Below are 23524 nucleotides of genomic sequence, written 5' to 3' on the forward strand. Positions count from 1 at the left end.
GAAACTCTCTTGCGAAGTAAGAAGCCTCGTGTCTGTCTCCTTTTTGCTATCTAATTACCTGCATATGTGTGAAGAGAATCTCGGATGTGCACGAGCGATGCTTCTCCATCACCCCGCAGGTACACATAGTCCCTTTGTGACGGTGTCTGTGAGAAATTCAACTCTCACATGCGACCATCACTTACTTTACATACTTGAAGAGGGCTTCAGGACAGAGACAATGCGGTCCATAGTGTTGAACTACCATTACTTAACATTACCAAACTGGTTCTCATTTCTCCAGTTCTGTATTGGTCCCAACTTTTTCCGATTCTGTTTGGGCCTGAAACCGGTTTAGGGATTGTAGAGGCACCTGGTTTTCTTCCAAGATACAGATCTTTGTATGTACATTTATTTGAATCTGTAATAAAAGAGAGAGTTCCATGTCAAAGTAAACACCTCAGACTGGACATTGATAGGCTCCAGATAACAGTTAGGTTTCACAGGTTTTACATTTTGAGATATAGCTAGTTAATAGAATTGATGTTGTTAAGGAAAACACAAGAGGTGATGGCTGGAAGGTTTAGAATCAATCTTTACCACTGGCTTTGCTCTGGGAAACCCTCCAGACCATCGTTCTTCGCCCGCCAAGCCATTACAGAAGGGGAAAGACCATATGCAAATCAGGCTTGGTCCCACGCCAAAAGGGGCAGTCCAGACCGAACTGCTAAGTCACATCCCTTCTGCAGGAGACCACAAGCATCCTCAAACATGTTTCAGCCTTGTTGGGCTTCATCAGTGAGGAGAAGCTTGTTTTTCTTTTTTTTTGCTGATGTTTTTTTGCTGATGTTGTTAAGGGACAGATGAATATGTCATCTATAGTTAATGCCGCTCCCCGGGCTAATGCCGTCATGTTAGACACATTATTCACTGAGGCAACCATACTACCCATATCTGAAGCAGGTGCAGCAAGTGATGAACATGTGAGCTAAAGATGGCGAGAATGACAGGACTGGTAATAGAACCATACACGCACATCCACTAGACATAAAACACACGTGCACTCAACATGAAGAAAACACACTAGGTCGTATATGCATTTATACATGAGGAATATTAACATTTGCAACCATAAAGACTTGAGGACCATAACCTAAGCAAGAAATAAGCTGAATGCAACATGAACAGCAATTGAGTATAGCTCACTAAAATAGAAACGCAGCCATCTTTTCTGAAATGGAAGCTGCAACGAGCTTCTAAAGTGAACAAAAGGCCTCAAGGTTTCACAAGAATTGAAAACGTTAAATAACAAAAGGAAGATCCGTGCAGAGTTCAGACAGTAGCTCGAAGCAATAGCCAAGGTTACAAAGAACTTAGGGAGGGTCTGCATGCTGCAGAGAAGACACCATATAAGGATTCACAGGACGCAAAAAGTATACCCCCAAATTAATTAAAGTCTGAAAAAGTATAAATGTCCATTGTGAGCCAGATGTAGGGTAATTATTAGTCAAAGGGTTCTATGAAGAGTAAGCTTAAACAAGTCCCTAGTGGTAGAGAAAACAATAACATTTGAGTTAATAGTAGGTAAAATACTCATAAATGCAGTGTGAAATAATTCAAAACGTGGTCCTCTCACACATGACTCATAATTCAGGAACACTGTACATTCATTAGTACAGACACAGATAAGACACCTGTTTTTCCCCTCACGCACATTTCTAGTCATGGGGTGCTGTACATGATTAACTACAAAGCTGATCACCCTGGCTCATGACCTAGGAGATGAGAGATGGTATTCTTCTTGAAGTAAACAAGCATTTTATGGACCTTTCTTCCCCATCTCCCAGTTTGGCTCAAGTTTTGATGAACTGTCAGTTGCTCAAGGTTGTTCTGTTCAGCAAGATGCAAACCAATGAAAACCCCCAATGCCAGGCCACTCAGTATGTATTAAGTTAACCAATCATTAGCTGTAAAGGTGGTGTCTTATTTTTGTTATTTATTTAGAGGTAGTCCCAGGAGGAGCCAGTAGATAAGTGATACGCAATTAGAGGTTTAACCCTTATAGAAATATATATGTAGTTTATCCCTAACCAATTCCCTTACCACGTAGGTTTTGTATTCTGATATCGTCATTATTACATGTTTTTGGTTTAAAATACAATGTTTCTTATAAGGAGCATTGAGAGTCACAAAATTCACTGCGTGTATGCTATCCCTGCTTTATATTGGATTGTTAATAAAGAGGGTTCTGCCTTTCACGTTGACTATTCCCATTAATGAGTGCAGGATTTCCCAGCCTCTTATTTCTGCTGCAACTGGGGTTTACGTGCCATCTTAACAAATGGTAGCAGAGCTGATGGTTGGCAAGAGCACTCTGATTGTCAAAGTGTCCCTGCCGTGGCCCAAAGACTGCGAGGTGACCTGTGGACACCGGTATCAGGCGTGAACAGAGAAAGGTCGACAGGAGCACCCTTGGAAAAATTCCTGTCTGATCTCCGCAGGACACCCAGAAGGGCAGAAGGGCGGATGACTGATTAGGGGCATTTAGTACTGAAGGCCCTCGGCTGATCCATGGATGTAAGTATATAACGTCGGCCTGGCAAAATGGAAACTGGGGAGGGTATTATTTGTATATTGGGGAAATTGGGTAAAAAAGGATTGATGATGATGAATAAGTCTGACACGGTCGCGTAAAACTATGCAATGCACCTCGTGATGAGGTGTTTATTATTGGTGATGAGATATACCGAAACAAGGTCACAGAAGACTGCGTAGTACACCTCGTTTTGATTAATATTGATAAGAGAGGACCTCACCATGAGTTGGTAAAACGGCAGTATTGTATTTTAGTGTATTAATTTGTGGGATGATTTCTGGTGCCAGCCTTAGGTTAAGGTAGTCTAGATTTTGTGAAACATAATTATATGTGCATTTTGGTGTATATTATCAATAATGTGAAGTTGTGGTTTATAGCAAAGGGTGCGGCCTGGGGCATGGGAAATGTTTGTGGTGTCACCCCGGTATTTGTTGCATTGTAGAATGTGTGGTGTTGGGGGAGATGTAGCAGCATTGGGACAAAGGGAAACATTCTTGGTGGAAAGAGTGTGAAGGAGGAGTGAACAGAGAGTAAGTTGGAATCAAAATAGAGGTTTGGTAAGTATTAATAGACTCAATTCTGACATGCCATCATGGGAGTCCCCATATTCAATTATTTAAGGCCTTACCCCGGTACAAGGACAAGATAGTGAAATACCACGCCCAATGGGTTCGGGACACTGCAGGCAAAATGTTTATGTCTTGGCCACAGGAGGGCACTCTTTTGAAATCAGTACAACACATGACAACATATTTACATGCCACTTAGAAGGGAAAACAGTGCAGAAGCGGTTAGCCATTCTGGAACTGTGGAAAATGTTTGGGGAAGAGACGGAGGAACCTCATGCGAAAGAGTGGATGCGTAATCAGCATGAAGGGGAGGGTTAAGCGCCCTAGGCTCCTCCTCCTCCTCCCCAGACAAGTAATTCACCCTCAAAGGAGCAGGGTTTATATCCATTATGAGAATTAAAAGCAGCAACAGGATACACTAACCCCACATATGCGCCCCTCACATACAGCAGTGAAGATGTTACAAACAGAGTAAAAATAAGCAAAAACCCGGGTCTATACACAATGAATATGATGAACGCTGTGAGTTACAGGCAAAACTGACAGAGGCTGAGGAGGAGGTCCGGAGACAGGCAGGGCAATAAGGAGGAGACAGTGATTGCCCCGAACAAAAGGTGGGAGGACAACCAATGCATACATTAGATTAAAAGGGTGAGGATGATTTTAAAGAAAGAGAAAGGGAAGTAAGAGAAAGACAAGAGAAGGCAGATGAAGAGAAAAGGAAGAAAGAGAAAGAGGATGGGGAAGAAGGTGTGAAGACGAAAACAAAAAATAATAGAAATGAGAGGAAGACAGAAAAGGGGAGAAAACAAGAAAAAGGAAAGGGAGCGACAGAGAGATACTGAAAGGGAAAGAGAAAGGAACAGGGACAAGGACAGAGAGCGAAAATCAGCAATAGAAAGAAGCAAGGAAAGGTTATGAAAATAAATGGGATTACCAGGGGACGAATGCGCCTGGACAGAGAGAGAGACAAGAGACAGGAATTGAGAGAAAGAGAAAGGAGTTGGGAAAGTCACAGCAAGGAAGTGGATGAGATACTCAAAAGACATACTCTTCCAGATGAAGACAAGGGAGAAGACATGCAAAGAAGGATTGGCAATTTGTAGAGACGTACAAAGGATGGGGCAAGTAGCATAGCAAAAATAAGAGGAGTGTCTCCACAAGGTGAGGGAAGGAGCATATTGGAAGAGGCAATGAGTGGGGCGTATATAACGAGTCCTCTTAGAAGTCTAGATTTTGAAGACAGGGATTTTCTTGAAGGAGATGGAAGTGGGGATACAATGTTTATATATGATGAAAATGAAGAGGAAGAGAGCCCACTCTACAACCATGAGGATAAGGGAAGAGACAGCGTGATTAGATTCGTAAGAACCAGATAGGATAAATCCAGAACCTGTAGAATATCCCAGATGTCCAAAAAATCAATCAAGCAGCTTGGGAAGAGACCCCCATAAGTGAAAAGGTTGATGACTTTACTGGGGCAAAAGAAAGATAGCATGACAAATGTGGTTATAAAGACGAAAGGTGCAGCTGTACTCAGACAAGTGGTGGGATTGACACAGTTCCAATTGTTTGAGTAGGGGGAGGATGGACGCAATATATTTCATGGTCACAGATGAACAAAAACAATTTAGTCTGTAAGATGCCAATGCTGACATCAGGAGCAGGCAAGTGGATTTATGAATTACACAGAATGACAGCAGGAATAACATTAGTGGTGGGTGACATACAAAAGCTTGCTTGCTGCCATTATAGGGAAGGGAACAGATGGCATTTAGAGTGACAACCCAGAACACCACTCATTATGGAGCACCTTTTAACAATTGCAGGGCTGATGTATGGAGAACACTTAGGGTTCAGTATCCCAATTCGTCCCAATCCCAAAACTGTCAAAGCTTTCAGTGAATTGAGCCGTATTAACCATTGGATAATGGGTGACTACACAGGAAGCACAGCAGGTACAACCAAGAGCTAACAGGACTTTTGCAGGAAGGGGAGAGTATAATTATTTTCTGTGAGGAAGAGCGGGTGCATCCAAAGGCAGTGGGTTCAGATTTCCGGCTCCACAGGGAGGAGTTAATGGAAGACAACCTAGGTTTGGAGGAAAGACACATCAATGTTGGACCTGAGTAAAATAGGGAACATTTCCTGGGTGTGTAGAAGCAGGGGATGAATACAACAGAATTGGCCAGATCAAAGAGGAGGGGGACAGCATATGCCACACCTTATAGCATAGACCCACCTGAATATTATGCTCAAGATCACACACAATATGAGACACAAGTGCCACAAATGCAACCTACAAAGCAAGGAATGCCAGTGCAAGCACAGCAAGCCCCTATGCAGAGACAGCAGAAACTAATGCAAACACAAGCCCCTGCACAACAGAATACAGTGGCACCGTGTAGCACAAACATATTGCCACAGACACCCACACCAAGGATTGGAGGTGTGACAGTAGTGGGAGGGAACCCTTTAACCAGCATAGGACTGAACCTACAGCTATAATAAGACAGCCCACAGAAAGACTTGATGTGTTCCATCCGATAAGTTACACCAGACCTACAAGAGTTACAGAGAGAAACCATAGGTGACAAAACATTTTCCTTCCTGGTAAATACGAGGGTGACTCAATCTTGTGTTAGAGAGAGAAAATAGTTAATGTCAGACATTGCCATGATTGCACAAGGTTTTCCTGTGGTGACAAGTATGGAGCCTTTTACTGAGGACTTACCTATCAATATAGGAGAACACAATCTATCTATGCCATTATTGTATCCCGCAAAATGCCAGTCAATATATTGGGGAACGTTTTGATGAGTAAACCCAGCATGACAATATAATTCACTGACCAGGGGACAATATGTTCTACTCATTCTACCATTATGTAAATGCACAAGAATTCTTAACAGCATTCAATGGCCAGAAAACACAAAGGTGCACAGCATTAGACCCAGCGGTATTTCTTTACGGAGTGCACATATTGTTGGCATGGCTTCCAAGAACATAGGGCAGCCAATTATGATACCCACAGATTTTTTTGTTCAGAAAAGAAGTACCCATGGATGAGGATGAAGGTAAAGTGATTACAATAGAGTTAGAAGTAGCAATAGTGAGGGAAGACAGAGTGATTATACAATGGGTTGATGATGAGAAAATAAATTGGAGGACAATGATAGCACTTGATGAAGGACACAGACGGACAGATCTGACAGATGAAGACTTCTTTACAGACGATGACTCAGATGATGAAGTAATGTTTCATATAATCTTACTTATCAGTTAAACATTGAAAACACAGAAATACCTCAGAGAATGTCATTAGTAAAAAAGATACTGGACTCATTAATGGTCTGGCGGTAAATATTTAACACAGGAGGTTTTCTACCCAGGTGGTCGGGAAGTCAGCCGCCGGTAAAACCTTGTTCCGTCTTCCCATAGAGTCTATTAGGACTCAATGGGAGTGGGGACCATGGAATACTGGTACCAGTAATAATGGTGCTGGTGCTTCCGTGAAACTATGCGGGTGGGTGCCAGTCTGCAGGAGGGCACCCGCCCAGAATAGTTGTAGCATGCCGGTCTGGAAACAACAGTGCCAGTAAACTTACCAGCACTGTTGTTTCCAGACTGGCATGCTTGTAATGAGGCCCACCATCTTTCCTCCAGGAAGATTTGGCACATGTACCGAACATATTGTGGACCATTAGTCCATATGCCGTTGGTCTATTAAAAGGAGTAGGAGCAGTCAAAATTAAATTGAAGCAAGGAGCTATTTTACTGCAGGTGAGACAATACCCAATGTCAAAAGAAGCCAATGAAGGTATTTCTGACACCATTGCAACAACAAATTTTGGTGCCTCCGAATCCCCATGTAACACGGCTGTATACCCAGTAAAAAAAGACAATGGGGGAGTCATGGAAATGTTTTCAGGACTTACGCTCCCTGAACAATATCGCTGAAGCAACATTCCCATTGGTTCTGAATCAGGCCACAATAATATGCAATATTCCGACCAAAGCTAAATATTTTACAGTGATTGATTTAAAGAACACCTTCTTTTCGAACCCCCCTTCCCGAGGAGTCCGATTTGACCTTGTTTACCTATCGGGAAAAAAATCAAAAGCATGTTTTTTACCTCAGGGGTACTGTGAGTCACCCTCAGTCTTCAACTGAGTACTTCAGATGGACTATGTGAAATGTACAACTTGACAGCACAGTAATAGAATATGTAAACAACGTTTTAGTGTGCAGTGAAACAGAGGAACAGTGCAGGAGGGACTCAGTAAATCTGATGACAGTTTTGGTAGAAAAGAGTACATGGTCGACAAAGAAAAATGCAATATTGTCATGGAGAAGTCTTATATATAGGCCAGCTAATCTCCCACAAAGGAAGAAATGTGGCCGCTAATGGAGCGGAAGCAGTTATGAAAACAGCCAGACCACAGACAGTGAGGGAATTGCAGCGATTGTGGACCTTTGCAATTACTTCAGAGCATGGGTATTTGACTGCAGCACATATGTGATATCAATTTTATAAGGACTCAAGGAAGCACTGAAGGAGAACAGTGACATAGCCTGAGCAGGTGAAATGATAGATGCTTTTGAAGAATTAAAAATGACAATAAGCACAGCACCCATGTTAGGGATCGCTGATTACAATGCAGAATTATTTCTATTTTCCCATTCAAATGGAATATTGATGACAGCTGTCCTCGCTCAAAGAACTTCCATGTGACACAAGCCACTAGCATTTTACAGTGGGATCTTAGAATGAGTAATGAGAGGTCCTTATCCATGTGAACAAGCATTGGCGGCAGCAGCATTTGCAATTGAGAAATCTGCTAGCATCACAATGGTCTGTACAGTAACATTATATGTCAAGCATGCTCTTTTTGCTATCTTTGAAAAGCCTAAATGCAAATTAACTACAAAGAGAGCCTTTGTCTATGAGGTGATTATATCAAACCCATTGATCAAAACTGTTTGAGGCAGAGTAGTGAATATAGTCAGATTCATAGCAGAAGCAGTAAAACAAGGAGACAATGATCAGGATTGCAGCAAGTACACTGAATATGATGACGAGATACCACATGTTAAAGAAAATGCCTTAGGGGAGGTCAATTTTCTTCATTTTTTAAAACAACTTTTTAAACATATTATCCAAACTGAACATACATGGAATGAATTAATAAAAGGCAGCAGGGTCAATTGGTAAGTCAAGCACAGGCATTACTCCAGGACACTAGGCCCACCCACCAGCCAAGAGGGGGGAAGAGAGGGAGGGAAGATGAAGGGGGAGGGGGACGATAGGGGGGTCAATGATCACCCATCAATTTCCCCTACTCGTTTTGTAAATGCGACGTTCCATGGATGCACACCTGTCCACTTCGTTGGACCATCTGGTTAGGCTCAGTTTATCTGCCGAGCCCCAAGTTGCGGCAATCAGACGTTTTCCCACCCCAAGTGTAAAAGCAAGAAAAAATTTGTCATATTTGGTAAAGTCTGCCTCCCCCCAAATTCCAAGCAATATCAGTTTCGGTGCATTTTGCCCCAAATGACTATACCACATCGCAGTCCTAGATAGTATGAAAAAAGTTATTCTTTTCACGCCTGCACCGAAGACAATTCTCATCGTCCGACCCACCCCACTTGGTGATTATTGTTCGGGAGCAATAGGATTGGTGCAAAATTCTAAGTTGTTTCAGACGCAGTTTCGTATCGATGCCTATTTCTCGGGGAACATAAGGGCTTCACCCCATTGCTTCAACCCATTCCTCCGATTCCAGCCCACCAAGATCCACTTCCCATTTCCTTTTCAGCGTAGTGAGCTCTTTTGTGCCAAAAGAGTTAAGGGCTTGGTAAAGCGTGGAGGTAACCTTGGAGGGGATACGGTCTGGGAAAATGTTGGTTTCCAGGTGGGAGCAGGGGTGGACATCCGCCAGTTTTGGTAACTAAACCTTTATGGCATGAGCAAATAGTGTATACCTAAAGCGGTCCATGGGTTTTAATCAAAATATTTCTTTCAGGGTGTCAAAGTCTAGCAGGCGCCCCTTGTGGGTTACATGCGCTAATGTGTATATGCCCTATCTTTCCCAGTTCCCAAAACATCCCATCCTCCGGATTTCGAGGAGGTGTGCATCATACCATAGGGGCTAAGCTAGTGTTGGTTTAGATCCCCAGCCAATGTGCCTATGTACGTCCTTCCAGATGCGGCAGATGTGAAGTGACATACGTGGAATTCCAGATAGCTTCCCTTCATCAGTGTATTAAACCTGAAAGGGTGAGGTGGGGTGCATGGCATGGTGAACAGTTCAAAGTGAATATGGAGCAGTGCAGCATCTCCGTGTAGCCAGTCATTCACAATTCCTGTTTGTGAAGCCAGGTAGTATGTATGTATGCATGGTAATCCTATGCCCCCCTCCCATACTGAATGCTGCAGGGTTGCCAGTGCGATCCTAGGTTGATTCCCTCGCCATAGCAACATTTGTATATTCCTATCAAACAGTGCAAATGTTTTGGGGGGATAGGGAGTGGAGCGTTCTGTAAAACATACAGAAGTCTTGGAAGCATCATAATTTTGAACAGCAAAGGCCTGCCCATTAATGACAGTGGGAGAGACTGCCAGTGCGAAACATCCCTAGTGAATCTATCTAGCACAGGCCATAGGTTGAGTTGAAGGAACTCATCCAAAGTTGCAGTAATTTGTATGCCTAAGTATGTGAAACCTATGGAGACAGAGTATGGACAAGGCTCAGGAATTGCAGCATCGCCCTCTTGAATAGGAAGTATACAGTTTTCTGGTTGTTTACTCTGAGGCCTCCAAAATGTTGGTATTCCCTAAGGATCTGGGATACAATCGGGCATGAGACCCTGGGATTGCTGAAGTAAATGAGGAGATCATCCACGTCTAAGGAGAGTCGATCTTATCCACCCCCTGGCCAATTGAATCCGGACCAATTTTTATCCGTTCTAAGTTTGATCGCAAGTGGTTCTATAGCAAGAAGAAATAAGAGAGGGGAGACGAGGCAGCCCTGTCTGGTCCCGCTACCCAGTGGGAACATTGTAGATGATCTACCATTCACTCTAACAGTTGCTTCAGGGAAATTGTAAAGAAGCTTGGTCCAGGAGCTGAAACATTGCCCAAAGTTCATTTGTCTCATAATATCTCACAGGGCCTCCCACCCCACAGAATCAAATGCTTTTTCAAAATCGACCGCTAGTAATGCAAGCAGATCCGCTATCTCTGATGCTCGGTATAAAGCTAGTTTGATTCTACGTAGGTTCATATGGGTTGACTTGTTTGGCATGAAACCAAACTGGTCCGGGTGGACAAGGGATTCAATGACTCCCAACACCCTGTTGGCTAAGACGTGTGCAAGGATTTTTGCCTCCCCATTTATCAGCGATATAGGGCAGGAGGGACAATATTCTGCAGGTTTTCCTGGCTTGGGAATCACTACAATGCATGTGCTCCAGACAATCTTCTTTGTTGACGGTTCGTCATCGATGAATCAGAGAACGAGCAAATGACACAGTGGGACGGCAGTAGTGAAAGCAAAACTTTATGACAGCTTTGAGACAGTGATAAGTGTGAGATTGCCACTGTATTTCTTGGCAGAAGCAGTGGAATTGGTAACGCTCATTAAGGCACTTGAAATGCATGAAGATGAGGCGGTAGCAGTGTATCCGCCTACATGATGTCAACAGTACATGCCGGACTGTCATGCCGGACTGTCATGTCGGAGGAAGCATGGCTTCTGATGCGCAGATGGCACCCCAATGCAATATGCGCCGTTATTTGACAGATTTATAAACGCACTCCAACTCACATCAGCAATCGCTGTGGTGAAGTGCACAGCACACAAGAAAGGTCCAGATTTAATTCCTTGCAGAAACAAGGCCAACAATTTAGAAGCAAAAAGAGCAGCACATTTTTTAAAATTTCTGAATTTGACACTGCACCAAGTAAGTACACGTGTGCACGAAACATGGTAATGAAGGAAGGGTCTAATACATTACCCATAGCCCAAATAACAGAATTACAGGGAAGAGCACCACCAGAAGAACAATAATTCTGGAAACAAGGGGGTGGTCAATGTTCCCCACAGATGCAATGTCATGGCAGGACAGCACTGGCAAACCACTGATGCCCTTGGTTTACTTAAAGTAGTATTAGACCAATTACTTCACCCAGCAAATACTACACAAGAGTTGTCTTGCATTGTTGATCTCTGAAAACTGGTTTGTTCCAAACCTGGGAGAACATGTGTCTGAGTTTGTTGTGAACTGCCTAATCTGCCAGCCATTTACCGCTGGGCACATGTTGCGGAAAGTGATAGAAGTAATACCCCACCCTAATGGGCCCTTCCAGCATTTGCATACAGCTGATGTAGATCTGCTCCACATTTGTAACAGCTATAGATATATTCTAGTAGTTGTGTGCCCCTTATTCTGATGGATTGAAATGTCCTTGTATTTGAGGTTTTCCTAAGGTAGGGAGTGTGTGAAGTGCTCAGGTCTGGCAATGGACCAAATTTTGTAAATGTAGTGTTTGAGCACATCACAATATTTCTGGCTATTGAGCATAAATTCTCTACCGCTTATCACCCAGAAGCAAACAGTGTTTACGAAAACCTCAAAGGTCTCCTCAAGGAGTGCATTGCCAAATTAAAAGTGACACTGAAAAAAGGATAGCTTCATTGCCAGCCTTTAGCCCTATTTGCACTGTGTAATCAGCCCGGTTCAGACCATCACCTGACTGCACATGAGCTGGTGACGTGATACTGTGTGCGTGTACCTCTTGCAACTCCCACTCGACCACAAACAGATGCACATAGTGTTTCAAATGTATTGGAAAATGACAAGAATTATTATTTGACTACTATGACCGAAAGTGTTACATTTATGTCTCTATAGCTTCGAGCACGGCAGGGAGGTCAAAGAAGATTGATGAAGACAACAAACAAATTGATACCACAAAAGTTATGAAACCTTTAATTTTATACCCAGGGGACAAGGCCCTCTGCAGAAACCACAGGCGCCGCAGGCACAAGCCGCGGTTTGAAGGTGTTTTTTTTCATTGAAGAAGTGACACAAATGGATGTGAAGGTGCCAGGAAGCCGGGCATGGCTACACCTTGGTTACATCAAATCCTACAAAGAAGAGACCTCCCTTGCCTTAACACCCTGAATTTAAAGAAGAGATGAGACTAGTGTAGATGAAGTCAATGATGAGAGTAAATCAGTAAACATAACTATTAAGAGACCGCGTTCCTTTTTCCCATATATATATATATATATATATACAGCCACAGAGGAGACTTAGTGGACAATTATGCCTACATGAAGCAAGAAGTAGCACTTTAACAGTACAAAAACATACACACCAAAGGCTTCCTACAACAATTATATTTTGTATGGTTTTGTCTTATTTAGTGAATACTTATTCTGCTATAGGAGTGCAAAATTTAAGCTTTGCTGTGCTGTTGGTGAATTTAATAACCTATATTATTTTAGAAAGAATTTTTCTTGCCGTATTAACTCAATTCTTCCTGTGAAGACTGACCTTTTGAAGAACCCGAAAGGAAATTTCTGGGTGGGGGAGAAAAATTTGAATTTTTAATTTTGTTAGATATTCGCTATTGTCACAAAGAAAAAATAATCAGTTTGTATCAGTTTGTGTGCAGTGAGGGTGCTGTATTTCTGTACCTTTCTTCTCTAGCACTGTCCTACAGAACCGCTCAGTAAGTTCAAATAAATATTGGCATCACAAATTACTATTCATTTTAGACAATAGGATATCATGTAGTGATCTAATCTTGTGGATTCAGCACAATTGTAAAGCTAGGCTGGAAGCCCTTGCACGAGACTGTGCACATGAGGTTCCAGTACAGAACTATAACGACAATCACTCTATTGTGAATGACCATATGAATGTAGACAAATATACTGTATCAACAAATGAAGATGGAATTACTAATTCAAAGAATAAAGGGGAGATTGGTATAGTTGCTGGCTCCAAATTCACACCCACAGTGCCCTAAAGACAATGCTGCTAAACACTTGATCGTTGGTATGCCACACCGCATAAGTGGCCGATTACATTCATACTGTAAAGCTGGATCTTGCCATTCTGACGGAAACTTGGCTTCAGGAAGGCAATTTACATTCCGCTCAATTAGCCACACCTCCAGACTACAAGGTTTTGCATGAAGACTGAGTGGGACGGAGGGGGGGTGGCCATAACCTTAAGGGAATATTTTAATGTATTCCTATCTAGCTCACCAGAATTTGATGCCCGTTTTAATTTTAATTTTTTTATTTCTACCGCGCCATATACCACAGGCATCAGGGCGCAAATCATACAACATACATCGTTTGCAGGCTGAAGAACTAGTTTATTCAAACAGAGAGGTTTTCAGATTTTTTTCTGAAAGCAGCATAATGTGCCTCTGCTCACATAGATACAGGAGGTGTATTCCAGTTACTTGCAGCATTACTGGGGACAGATCTTCTTGATCCTCTGACTCTTTTGACATGAGGCATAGTCAAAAGATGTGTTGCGCTTGAACGCAAGGTCCTGCTCGGAGAGTATTTCCTTAATGTTTGCTTCGTATATTGTGGAGCCTCTCCATACAGACATTTATGAGTAAGAGGCAACGTCTTAAATAGGATTCTTTTTTCTACGGGTAGCCAATGAAGCTTCCTACGGTGGTGTGAAATGTGATCCCTCCTAGTTGCATTGTAAATTATTCTCACAGCGTCGTACTGAACTGTCTGAAACTTTTGGATGTTCCCTTTACTTGCTCCGGCCATTAGGGCGTTTCAATAATCCAGCTGGGTCATAATTATGGCTCTAACTTAAGTTTCACAATGTTTGCAATATTACCAGAGGATTAATTTGTCTTAGAATTCTGTGATGGTGTTGTACATTTTTTGTCACATAGTTGAAATGTGCATCCACATTTAGGGATGCCTCAAATATAGTGCCGAAGGTTTTTACCTTTTCAACTACCTTAATGGCACAGATGTCAATCGTAAAGCTTGTATATGATTGATCCAGTCTTTTACTAGCCTGATGAGATCCAAAAACCATGAGCTCTGTCTTAGAACTATTTATACACATCCAATGTTCAATCATCGACACCTGGATGATCGAATAGATGTAGTTGAGGGTTACTGTGTCTTTTGTGTGGTCACCAGTAAGGTCCATGACAAGTTGGAAGTCATCGGCGTAGTTAGTGAAATGGAAACCCATCTTTTCCAATTAATCACACACAAGTCTTATATAGATATTAAACAGGATGGGAGAAATACAGGCACCCTGTGGTACCCCGTATTTGATAGCAACAGGGTCTGAATAGACAGTACCCCAGCATATCTTAGATGTTCTTCCACATAGGAAAGAGCAAATCCTTTTGACGGTTAGGTTTGAGCATTTTCCAGTATTTGCTTGTGTTTCCAATAGTCTGGCATGATCAAGAAGATAAAACGCTGGCGAGAGATCCAATAAAAAAAGAATGCCCATTTTACCCTCATCCATGCATCTTAACATTTGCGTCTGCAAATCTAATAGCGCACTTTCGGTTTCGTGATTTCCATCGAAGCCAGATTGTTTGTGGTGAAACACCAAAGCAGATTCAAAATGAGTCTGAGGTTGGATAGTTGCGGCCTTATCCAGTATTTCTAATAAGAAAGGGGTGTTTGTTATTGGACGTAAGTTGGAAGAGTCCATTGCACTGAGTTCTGGTTTTTTAACAATAGGGGTACCAGCCACTTCCTTGATAGAGGTAGTTACACTTTCATGGGAAAAGGAAACATTTTTGAAATGTGTGAAGAATGGCGCAACAATGTTGGTATGCTTGAGTATAATCTTAGATGGAAGGGGGTCCCCAATACAAGTGGTGGGTCTAATGTTTGTAAGCATAATCAAGGTTTCAGCCATAGTTATTGCTCGGAAGCTAAAATTCGGCATGGTGTTAGATTTCTCTATGTTGATTTCCCTCTCTTGTTTTAAAGGTGTCTTCATGGCCTTTTGTGAGTTTTGAATTTTTTCTCGGGCCAATAGGACTTTATTTTGGAAAGCCTCCTGTACATTTTAGCAATCCCCATTTTTAGGGTTGATACATTGAGTAAGGGTGCTAGGTTTTTCCCAAGATGTAGTTTAAAGAGCTTTTTTGTGTTTTGCCCTGCCTGTTGGATTTGTGCATCACAGTAGTTTTTTTAGCCTCAAGAATCCTTTTCTTGTAATCTCTTTCTATGATTTTCCATGTATTTCTATTGTCAGTGGTTGGGTCTTTTACCCATTGGCGCTCTGCTTGTCTATTTCTCTGTTTTATGGTTTTTAAGTCTTGCGTAAACCAATTTTGCTGGTTCGGGCGATCCCTGATAGTTTTTGTCTTTAGTGAAGCCATGTTGGTGAAATTGACTCTGAACTCCACGTCAACCCTTAGTATTCTCATCCTTTATCGGCCCCGGTCGCGGGAGGATAGCTCAGCGGCAACGTGCTCGCCTTAGAAACAAGACAACATGGAGCAACACAGGTTCGATCCCCGGGTCCGCGCTTAGAAACCTGTGGGTATTAAGTGCGTAATAAATAACCTATCATATCATATCACCCATCGTCACCCCTCTTTTTGAAGAGCAGTTACTTATGTTTTTAAGATCCTATACTAAACCTCAAGCACCGCTACTAGTTCTTGGAGATTTCAACAACAATTGACAGTGCGGATCAAGAAGCTGCTACTATGGTAAATCTTCTCAAGAGTATCAGACTAAAACAACATGTAAATGTGCCCACACATCAAGGGGGTAATATTTTTGATTGGATATTGTCCAGAAATCACATTATTTCGCCTTTGGATGTTCAGACTTGCTGCTGGTCATATCATTATAATGTATAGGTTTATATCATAATTCCCCGGTTACCAAGGAAAAATGAACGTGTGATCCCCAAGCCTATCCTCCTGAGAAGCACTCACAATGTCTCCCATGAGCCATTCCATTCCATTGCCTGCACTCAGTTGCTTCTCTAGAAGAGCATGGCTCTTTGGAGTGGTATGCTGCACAGCTTTGCACCATTTTGAATGGGGCATTTGCGAAACTAGCACCATAAGACTAACTGTCATGATGCCCGCTCCCGGGGAGCCGGTTCAAGCCCTACGTCCCCGAAAGCGGACATCCAGTCCCCAAGGAAGGACCCAGCAACCCCACATAGGGGCCCTTTGGACAGTGTCCTGGCGCCTATGGCGCCAGGCTCATAAAAGACATCAGTCCTGGCGCCATAGGCGCCAGGCTCATTATGGAAGTGCTTGGGTGCACTTACCTGATGCAGACCATGCTGCAGGAACCGGCCTCCTTGAGGCCTGAAAGGAACTACTTTACCTGTGGGACTAATTTACCATCCGTGCGTGGTCAGGGAAGGATACATACCTGATTGGAGGAAGGATACATACCTGGAACTTCTTCCAAGGCTATTTAAACCCCACCCGAACAGCCACACGTGCTTCGCGTTGTTCTGCATCTAGCAGCTGGACGCTCACCATGTCTGCTCCTGCATCCTGACTTCTGCCATGCCTGCCAGCATCCTGGATCACCTGCAAAGGAAGAGAAGAAGAGAACAGAAGAAGGAAAAGTCCTTACCTGCTAAATCTGCATCCCGGAGACATCTCGCCGACAATTCTGAAAAGGAAGACTTTTATTTAAAAGCTCATCGCGTCGATCGCTGCAGCGCCGCATTCCACTCACCTTTACAGAGCGCCTCCATGTTCAAGAGCGATCATCCAGATTCGCAGTCACGCCCCAGCGCCTAGGGAGAAAAACACCAGAACAAAAGGTGAGAGAGAGAAGGGAATAAGGAAAGCTAAATCTCCATGTTAAGACTTACCTGTTGATTCATTCCCTCTTCATTTCGGGTCCGCGCCGCATCCTGGCATTTCCGGACCCCGGCCCCTAAGGGGAAAAAGAGACATCAGCGTTAATGAGCGAATGAAAAGACATTACCAAAAAACGCTCATTAAAGACTTACCTGATTTCTACAAGGATTTCACCTCTCATCTCGGGTCGGTGCCTGTTCCCCGGCATTCCGTACCCCGGCCCCTATGGGGAAAAAGACACTAGCATTAGTACATTAATGCATGGACACAAGGGGAACCTCTTATCAAAAAACTTACCTGGAAGCCAAGCAAGTTTTGTTCTCACCAATCCGAAAATCCAGTGAAGTAACTGGATACCAACGCGCCCCTGCATCAGAAGCAGGATGGAGCGCTTGTCCTTCCAGACCCTAAGGTGAGACGCTACGAGGAATCACAGAAGGGTTTCGAGGAGGGTGAGAGGGGAAAGTGGGAGGCTGATTGCATTACCCCGCAGACAGTTAATCCCCTATTTTTGCCTACAGAAGGATACTTCTGCGAGCCAGACAAGCCAGATTGGGGGCCCGGTCCAGTCCGTCTTCCGAAGCCTGCGCATCACCTTAGAAGAGGTCACAGCAGTGCGAGACTGGCCAGCGCCTCCGTGGGAGTCAGGTGAGCGTTACAGAACGTGAAGCCTTCCTACAAATTCCCACCCAGGCGCTATGGAAAGTTCTGAGACTGATCAGTTGGCCCAATTACTGGGGGAATTACGGGCCGAAGTACATGCCGCTCGTCAAGAGACTAATGCCCTCAGGAGGGAATTAATAATATCAAAGGAAAGAACTGATGACCTGGCCAGACAGCTTTTGCAAGGTCAAGCTGGGCAAACTCCTCTACCCGGTTCCGGAGGGAACCCCGCTCCTGTGGTTTCCAGTAACCCTGTGCAGATTAATCTACCTGGAAACATGCCGCTGGCCCCACCCGAACGCTTTGCTGGGGACCCCAAACGATTCGCCGTATTCATGAATCAGTGTCGTTTGCACTTCCTATGCAGACCTGGGGCCTTCCCTAATGATCAGACCAAGGTAGCCTTTGTATTGTCATATCTCAGCGGCTGCGTTGCCGATTGGTCAGTTCCACTGGTTACTCAAGATGACCCGATTCTCCGTGATTTTCAAAGGTTTCAAGCAAGCATGGAAAGGTTATTTGCTCGACACTCTCAGGGGCAGGCTCTGGATGACGAACTTCTATCCCTGCGACAGGGCAATCAGGACCTCCTATCCTATATTGCAACCTTTAATAGACTAATTGTGGAAACGGGATGGCCAGAGGATAAAAGAGTCACGTTGTTTTATCGAGGCCTACGCGGAGAACTTAAAGATGTCTTGGCCCAAGTTGTAAATCCGCCTCAAGAATGCACAGAGTATATAGACTTAGTGGTCCAATTGGATCACAGACTTCAAAACAGAAAAGCAGATCGGTCCAGGTTTGAGACCCAGGTGTTGGTCAAGACCCATGCTAATCCCAAGGGAGTTGATGTCTCTGAGCCTATGCAAATTGGAGGGGTTAAAGGACCCTTAACTCAAAAGGAACGTGAAAGGAGGCGGCAGTTAAAATTATGTCTTTATTGTGGGAATTCTGGACACTTTCTACGAGATTGCCCGGCAAAACCACCCCAAAAAGCGGTAGTAGCCGCTGATAAAAACCATGAAGACTCTGTTTCGGGAAACGACTCCGCCTGACAAGTGTAGGGGTCCGCTTGCCGAGCTTGAAAACTAACTCTCAGACCTCGCATTTCATTGTGCCAATGGTTCTCGTAGATCCAGAACAGCCTAAGCGGTTGCATGCAATAAAGGCATACATCGATAGTGGGGCTATTGGAAACTATGTGGATCGTGAATTGGTCTCTAGGATTAACCTCCCTCTCCGTCCTAAAACCAGCAAAGATGTCATCACCACAGTCGATGGAACTGAAATTGCCTCTGGACCGGTAACACATTCCACTACTGAGGTGACTCTTATTGGTCCCGACGGCCATCGGGAGGGTGTTGTGTTTGATGTAATCAAGGCTCCACAGTTTCAGGTTATCCTTGGAATCCCTTGGTTAGAGACACATAATCCTCAAATTGATTGGCGAGCTAAGAGAATAACCTTCCCGGATTGTACACAAACCTGCTACCCAGAAAACCTGAAGATTAATCTAGCATCTGTAACCTCTGCCTCCATGCAACTACCTCCGGAATACCAAGACTTTCAGGACGTCTTCCAAAAGGAACAGGCCAACACGTTACCTCCTCACAGATCGTACGATTGCCAAATCGATCTGGTGCCCGGTGCACAACCCCCTTGTAGCAGGATTTATGCCCTTACCGAAACTGAGAATCTGCATTTGGGACAATATTTGGATCAATACCTAGCTAATGGTTTTATTCGCCCATCAAAGTCCCCGGCATCCTCGGCTTTGTTCTTCGTGCCCAAAAAAGAAGGCGACCTTAGAACTTGTATCGATTACCGCGCATTGAACCAGATAACGGTTAAAAACCGTTATCCTCTGCCTCTGATCCCTGAACTCCTTGACCAGGTGAAGGACGCTTGCATATACACCAAGTTAGATCTCCGGGGGGCTTATCATCTGGTACGAGTTAAAGAAGGCGACGAATGGAAAACTGCCTTCCGTACTAAATACGGATTATTCGAGTACCAGGTGATGCCTTTCGGATTGTGTAACGCGCCGGCTGCCTTCCAATACTTCATGAATGATGTCCTTCGGGAACTCATCGATGTTTGTGTTGTCATATATATCAATGACATTCTGGTGTACTCCTCTTCGGAATCTGATCACAGAAAACACGTCAGGGCAGTACTTGAAAAACTGCGCCAACACAAACTATTTGCTAAATTGGAGAAATGTGTTTTCCATACCACAGAAGTCGAGTTTCTAGGTTTCATCCTGACACCCAAAGGAGTCCGAATGGACTCAAGAAAAGTGGATGCCATCCTCAAATGGCCATCACCTAGCTCTGTAAAAGGGTTTCAAAGCATGCTCGGCTTTGCCAATTTCTATCGCAGGTTTATCCCGGAATTTTCATGCGTGGTACAACCCATTACTGCACTCTTGAAGAAAAATAAACGTTTTGAATGGTCTGAAGAAGCCGAGCAGACCTTTCAGGATTTAAAAGCTAAGTTTACCTCTGCACCTATATTGAAACACCCGCGTCCAGATCTCCCTCATGTCGTCGAGACTGACGCATCCAGCCTAGCCATGGGAGCTGTCCTGTCCCAAAGAGATCCCGAAACCAACCAACTGCATCCCGTAGCATTTTGGTCAGGAAAATTCTCGGCACCCGAGGTTAATTATGCAATCACGGACAAAGAACTGTTATCCATTAAGTCCGCTTTTAAAGCCTGGCGGCATTATCTGCTTGGCGCTCGACATACCATCACAGTGATCACTGATCACCGGAATTTACAGTATTTGAAAACCGCCAAGGCTCAGTCATCACGGCAGCTCCGACGGGCTTTGTTTTTCGCTGATTTTGATTTCGTGATTACCTATCGACCTGGCTGCAAGAATGGCAAAGCAGACGCCTTATCCCGAATTGGAATGGGAGAATCTGATACAAACTCAGAACCAGTACCAATAATTCCCGAACAGAGGATTCTAGGCATGACTTTGTTACAGACGCTTGAAGACATTCAAGCCAGAGTGAAACAACTCCTGGACCCTACAACCTTACAGGATTGGATACAAAAGGGATCAGACTTTACCATAGATAATGGTTTACCTTATTTCCAAGGACGCTTATTCCTGCCACATAAGGAATTACACGAACTAGTTATTTCCGGTTATCATGATGCATTAATAGAGGGACACCCCGGTATTGCCAAGACAGAGGAAAAGGTGAAACGACAATTTTGGTGGCCCTCTTGGCGAAAAGATGTTAAATCTTTTGTGATGTCCTGTGGTGTTTGCGCCCAAAATAAAAGTAAAAAGAAAAGACCAGCCGGTCTCCTTCAACCCCTAGACATACCGGCAGCACCCTGGCACACCCTATCAATAGATTTTATTACGGACCTGCCTCCTTGTTCGGGGTACAATACTATTCTGGTAATTGTGGATTTGTTTTCCAAAATGGCCCACTTTATTCCTTTGAAAGGTTTACCTTCAGCTTCTGTCCTAGCCAAAGAATTCCTCAAAAATATTGTTCGGCTACATGGATTCCCATCTATACTAATCTCTGACCGGGGAAGCCAATTCATTTCCCACTTCTGGCGCAAATGTTGTCAAATGGCGCAGATCGACGTAGGATTATCGACCAGTCACCACCCTCAGACCGATGGTCAGACCGAGAGGACAAATCAGACCCTTGAGCAATACTTACGGTGTATGTTACAGCAATCTGAAAGCAACTGGAAAGACATTCTTTGGATAGCCGAATACGCATATAATAATTCGGTACACTCTGGAACTGGCCACAGTCCTTTTTATACTTTGTTTGGGCATCACCCTCGAACCTCAAACCTTGACTCACCTCAGAACCTCGGAATGCCTGCAGTAGAACATCTGCATTCTACAATTACCCAAGCCTTCAAAGAGTCAATTACGCATTTACAACAAGCCAAGAGAAAATACAAGAAGAATGCTGATCTACATCGGAGTGAAGCACCTCTGTATCAGATTGGGGATCAAGTGTGGTTAGCTACCAGACATTTACCACTCAAAGGGCCTCGAACTTTTAACCCAAAATATCTGGGACCTTATTCTATTACGGCAATAATTAACCCAGTGGCTGTTAAACTTGATTTACCAGCTAGTACGCGAATTCACCCTGTTTTTCATGTGTCACTTCTGAAACCAGTGGTACCCGGAACCCGACTACTCAAACCTCCAGAACCTATTCTAATAGATGGGGAGCCCAAATTCGAAGTGAAGAACATTTTAGACTCAAAAATGTTTAGGTCAAAACTGTTCTACCTAATTGATTGGAAGGGGTACGGACCTCAGGAGAGGTCGTGGGAACCCAGCGACCATGTGCATGCACCTCGATTAGTCAGGAAATTCCACCGACTCTTCCCAGACAAACCGAAACCCCCGGAGGGAACAACCTTGGGAGGGGCCTTGGGGGGGAGTGCTGTCATGATGCCCGCTCCCGGGGAGCCGGTTCAAGCCCTGCGTCCCCAAAAGCGGACAGCCAGTCCCCAAGGAAGGACCCAGCAACCCCATATAGGGGCCCTTTGGACAGTGTCCTGGCGCCTATGGCGCCAGGCTCATAAAAGACATCAGTCCTGGCGCCATAGGCGCCAGGCTCATTATGGAAGTGCTTGGGTGCACTTACCTGATGCAGACCATGCTGCAGGATCCCGGCCTCCTTGAGGCCTGAAAGGAACTACTTTACCTGTGGGACTAATTTACCATCCGGGCATGGTCGGGGAAGGATACATACCTGATTGGAGGAAGGATACATACCTGGAACTTCTTCCAAGGCTATTTAAACCCCACCCGAACAGCCACACGTGCTTCTCGTTGTTCTGCTTCTAGCAGCTGGACGCTCACCATGTCTGCTCCTGCATCCTGACTTCTGCCATGCCTGCCAGCATCCTGGATCACCTGCAAAGGAAGAGAAGAAGAGAACAGAAGAAGGAAAAGTCCTTACCTGCTAAATCCGCATCCCGGAGACATCTCGCCGACAATCCTGAAAAGGAAGACTTTTATTTAAAAGCTCATCGCGTCGATCGATGCAGCGCCGCATTCCACTCACCTTTACAGAGCGCCTCCATGTTCAGCAGCGATCATCCGGATTCGCAGTCACGCCCCAGCGCCTAGGGAGAAAAACACCAGAACAAAAGGTGAGAGAGAGAAGGGAATAAGGAAAGCTAAATCTCCATGTTAAGACTTACCTGTTGATTCATTCCCTCTTCATTTCGGGTCCGCGCCGCATCCTGGCATTTCCGGACCCCGGCCCCTAAGGGGAAAAAGAGACATCAGCGTTAATGAGCGAATGAAAAGACATTACCAAAAAACGCTCATTAAAGACTTACCTGATTTCTACAAGGATTTCACCTCTCATCTCGGGTCGGTGCCTGTTCACCGGCATTAGTACATTAATGCATGGACACAAGGGGAACCTCTTATCAAACAACTTACCTGGAAGCCAAGCAAGTTTGGTTCTCACCAATCCGAAAATCCAGTGAAGTAACTGGATACCAACGCGCTCCTGCATCAGAAGCAGGATGGAGAGCTCGTCCTTCCAGACCCTAAGGTGAGACGCTACGAGGAATCACAGAAGGGTTTCGAGGAGGGTGAGTGGGGAAAGTGGGAGGCTGATTGCATTAGCCCGCACACAGTTAATCCCCTATTTTCGCCTACAGAAGGATACTTCTGCGAGCCAGACAAGCCAGATTGGGGGCCCGGTCCAGTCCGTCTTCCGAAGCCTGCGCATCACCTTAGAAGAGGTCACAGCAGCGCGAGCCAGGCCAGCGCCTCCGTGGGAGTCTGGTGAGCGTTACACTAACACTTAAATCAAAACCAA

The sequence above is a fragment of the Ambystoma mexicanum genome, chromosome 2p (genome assembly GCF_040938575.1).
Source record: "Ambystoma mexicanum isolate Mex_15411 chromosome 2p, UKY_AmexF1_1, whole genome shotgun sequence".
Taxonomy (NCBI): Eukaryota; Metazoa; Chordata; class Amphibia; order Caudata; family Ambystomatidae; genus Ambystoma; species Ambystoma mexicanum.